The sequence below is a fragment of the Aotus nancymaae genome, unplaced genomic scaffold, assembly GCF_030222135.1.
Source record: "Aotus nancymaae isolate 86718 unplaced genomic scaffold, 86718_ANA_hifiasm-v0.15.2.pri h1tg000033l, whole genome shotgun sequence".
NCBI lineage: Eukaryota > Metazoa > Chordata > Mammalia > Primates > Aotidae > Aotus > Aotus nancymaae.
In genome coordinates, this window is record NW_026988447.1 from 12,113,303 (window position 1) to 12,118,347 (window position 5,045).

The following is a 5,045-nucleotide window of genomic DNA, read 5'->3' on the forward strand; positions in this document are numbered from 1 at the left end:
TGATTCCGTTTGTGGATGATTGTAAATCTAGATTCAGGTTTTGAAATAAGTGGTTGCTAGGAAGTATGCATATATTATTCCTTCTGAAAGTGATGTTTAGCTCAAAGCAGTTGCATTTGTACTGTACAAGTTAGAATTTTGATCAGCTGAGGCAGTAGTTCAGCAGAACTCTAATCATCAAAGCTTTTTATTTAAGAACTTTGCCTTATGTTTTAATATGAGTATACTTTATCTGTTCCAGGCTTATGTGACAATCTTAGGCACTATAATGACTCCACCTCTGAAATTTTTCTTTCTGAATTCTATCTCACTTTATTATTTCAGTGATACCAAAAGAGATTAATGTCACAGAAGTGACATACTTATGTATTATGGAAATTCCACAGGAGTTCAAGGTTATTATCACTATAATTATTTTCCAGACTAAAGCCATAAAGGTGATTTAGGCAATTATTGTCTTCTTAGCTAGTCCAGTTTTATAGCTTATATTCAGAAGACAGATGTGTGGGAAGGTAAATATGTTGACAGTGTCCACAAAATGTTTGTTTATTTATTTGATCTCTGCATGTCCTTGTATTAATTGGTCTCATACTTGACCTGGTCGTCTAGTTTAACATAGACCAAGTGTATGCTCTTGGAGTTGAAATGCAGCATTAGTCAATAATGCAATGCAGAGATGATAGATGAGAATACACAGTTACTATTTATTGAGCATCTAATATATAATATATACTGTATCTTTACGAATGTATTTAACATCTTTATAACAACTTTTCAGGGTAGGTGTTATTAGCTTCACCTTACAGATAAAAATAGCGACACTCAGATAAATCAAGTAACTTGCCGTTCCATTTGGAGTATGCCTGAATTGGGATCAAACAGGATTCAGTCTGTCTTACTGAATCTGCCTCTTTCTGGAATCCCTGTACTCTTTTTCACACTTCTGTGTGGCCTCGGAGACTGTTAAGTTCAGTCAAGACCTCTGCGTACTATCAACGTTACAAACACATTTTAACTTTTAGAGCCTAAAATCAGGTACTGTTATCCAGAGATGATCTTTCTCTACAGAAATAGCTGTTTTGTTGTTAGAGATAGTGGGCGTCATTAAATCTATAAAATGGAATAAAAAATCCATAAGATTTAAGGAGTTACATAGACATCTTATACCTACTATCAGAATATCAGAAAACTCAGCATGTTATGTGACAAAGGCTTTGAGATGGTCACTCCAGACGTTCCACACACAGCATCAGCCTTCTTGCTGCAGTGCATGTACAAGACAAGAAAGATGTCATAAACAGCTTTGTAAGATTGTATCAGTACCATAGACAATTAAGAGAAATTTCATAGATAAAACTAGAAGTCTTTTTATTTGGCCAGAACTATAATACTTTATGAAATTGAACTAGTTATCAGCAATCTGTAGTATCAGCATGGAATTTAGGACCTCTCTTACTCATTTCTGTGTCCCCCATAGTATCAAACACAGTGCCTGCCAAAATAGATTAAGTGTTTATTGTATTAGCTATTTAGAACTAAAAGGATATTTGCAAACTTCAGGGAAGTAAAAGGAAAAATTGAAAAAGGTACAGCTACTTTTGGGGATGTGAGATCATGAATGCGTATGTTATAGATTTTACAATAATGAGGTACTTTCCAATTATTTTCTTCTACATTGTCATATTTAGTGGCTAACCATTATCACCTCTTAGGTTGTTGTGAGAATTGAATTAATGTAAAGTATTTGACATATACTAAGGACTTAAATGCTCATTGCTGTCATCATCGATTTACTACCTTGAGCTCTACATTTCCCCATTTCATGAATGTGAGAATATTAACATAGATAGGGTCGATAATGGTTATTTGACATTGCATGTTTTTAGCAAGAAGAAATCTCTCCCTTATTGCCCAGTTTCAGGCTGTCTCACTCAAAAAAATAAATAAATAAATAAATAAATAAATAAATAAATAAAGAGAGATGCCTTATGTTAGAGCCTTCCTGAAAAGAAAGCTAAGTATTAATTTCTTAGGATTGCTTCTGAGGTAGAATGAGGTGTTTGCATAGACCCACCAAGACATTCAAATGGTTGGTTTTTTTTAGTCTTACTATGATAAAGAATATTTTATTTCCCTTTTACAGCAGCCTGTACTGATATTAACTAGTTGAATAAAATCACCTCTTCTAGCAGAAATAAAGCTGAGTTTGGGGAGTTGGGTGAAAATATAGTACTACTGTTTACTTTCTAAGATCCAAGGGAGAGAATCAAGCTTGGTAGTAGTCTCTTGAATATATTTATCTATTTAAACTTAGAAAGTATATCATGTCAATATAGATATTTACTCATTAGGTTTACCTTAATTTATATTATGAGGGAATGTTTAATTCAAATTAAGGACATTAAAAGCACATGGACTTTCATATAAAACTTCCAGTTTTATAAATTACATTGATTACTTGAGAATGCAGAGATTTCAAAGTAAAAAAAACAGAAGTTTTATGAATATTTTAAAACATTACTTAAAACACATTCACTTAGCATATTTGTGGGTAAATTTAAATATTAATACTAAAAAGCAAAGTATTATACAGAATTTAAGTTTCATAATAACAAGGAAAATGGTAATGCCAAGTAACTTAAAAGATGCAATGTGGCATTTTAGATCAAGAGGTTAAAGTTTTCTTAATGAAAAAAATAACTATTTATGGGAAAAAATATTCCAATGATTTGTGTTTGCCTCATACTTCAAAAATGTTACTTCATTTATTATTTAAAGTTATATTGAAACTGATATTTTCACTGTTGCCAAAGCACTACTAGACAGTAGTTAGGTATCTACTACACTAGACAGTAGTTAGGTATCTACAGTCTTATATTCCTCCTTAGAGTTATAGAACTGTGCCTCTGAAAGGGATTTTCATACTTTAATAAACCTGGCCTAAACTGTTTTATTTGTAATTTGAAGAAACTGATTGTCAAGTACTTTAACTTGTCCAATTTCATACAACTCTGTACTAACTCTAGCACATCTAGAGTTAGATCTCAGTATCAGGTGTCCCAGTTGTGTTCTGTTCATCATTCCACACTTACGATATTGATAAAATTTTCACACTAACTTTTGAACTGTGGTTATTATTAATTTAGTTGATTTTTACCCTCTTATTTATTTTCTTATTCTTCCACTGCCTTCTTTATAACTGTCCACCAGATCAAAGCTATTTGGGTACCTACACTATCATTTAAAGTGTAGGGAAATAATGAAGTTTCTTAAATCCTGTGTCATGGACTAAGATACAATAAAGAAAAGGAATTTCACAAAATAGGGGGAATTACATGTTAACATGTCATAATCATTCTCAAGAATAAAATAGTAAAAGAAACTTAGATTTCCCTAATTTAATCTTGACTCCAATTTCAATAGTGCTATAGAAAAAGGTAATTAAACCCATATGCCTCCTTTTACAAAAAAACAAAGATACCAACTTTCCTAGTTTCTGTTTACAGTGGCTAATAGAATAATAAATTGCTGTGTAAATGTTAAACTGTAGCTTCTCTGAGTTATTTTTACTTTAAAATTGTATGTGATTCTGCCATTTTGAATATGTATATTACATGTAATTGTATAATGTTAACTTGGATAGGCAAAATTCTTGGTATTGAATTTAGGATGTTTTAAGAATTATTAAAAGATATATTTAGTGTCTGCTTTTGATAGCATGTTTTCATGTAATGCTTAATGTATCAAAGTCTACCATTCAAGATTTATTTTATTGGGTGATACTATTTATTGACTGTGTTCTGAAATGGCCACAGTGTTAGGAAATGTGATGTGAGTTTTATTTGTGGACTAAGGATGAAATAATCATATTATGCTAATATACCTTTTATTATAAATGACTAAAAATTTGGATCTATAACTGATGTTTTACTATACAAATTATAGAGCTAGATAATATAATTATATCATTATTAAATAATTAGAAAATGCAAATAAGCAAAAGTCACCCATGTTCCCAGTTCTCATCTCCCAAAGATAATTATAACTAGCATATTATTTTGTACTCTTCCCATTAATTAGTTTCTAGTGTACTCTCCCCTTTAGCTGAAATTAAGCTGAGAAAAAAGGAATAGTTCCTCTCTCCTTTTTCTCTCTTCTACTCTGTCTGTCTCCTGTACTAACTGTGTATATATACAAATATGTATGCATATATATATATATAAAATGTACATAATATAAAGTACAAACACTAATGTGCATATTTTCAAAAATACACATATTTTTTATTTGAAATAAAAATGAGATCAGACTACATATTTGGTGGCCAGATTTTTTTCACTCTGATATATCATGAACATATTTCCACGCTAATAAAATTTTCTAATAATTTCAGATGCTGTAACTACAGTTTAATTCTTATTGGATAATTTGTTGCTTTATAAATGGTAAATCATATGGTAAACAATATAATCATTATTCTTGTAGCCCATATCATTATTAAAAATGATGGACCTTATTAAAGCTATAGAAGAATTTATAAATGTAAGGAGTTATTCAGACATCTTGTATCTAGTATTACAATGTCAGAGGACTCAGCAGGTTATATAACAAGTAGACTTTGAAGTAGTTGCTCAGAAGTTTTCACATACAGGATTAACCTTGCTGCAGTACTTGTGCAAGATTAGAAAGATGTCATGGGTCCCTTTGTAAGGTCATATTACTGCTGTAGATAAATAAAGGAAATTTTATAAATAAAACTAGAAACCTTTTGATATTTCCAGAACTGTAAGACATAGAATGTGAGTTTTTTAATTGGTGTTGAATTTCAGTTTGCAGGATGAAAAGAGTTCTGGAGATCACTTGCATGTCAGTGAGAATGTACGTAACACTACTGAACCCTACACTTAAAAATGGTTATGATGGTAAAATTTATATATATTTGGCCACAATTTTCAAAACAACAAAGCAATAATAATAATGCTTACTTGCTTATATAAGAGAGATATAGAGAAGGCTTCTCCCTGATTATAGAATCTTTTGTTTGC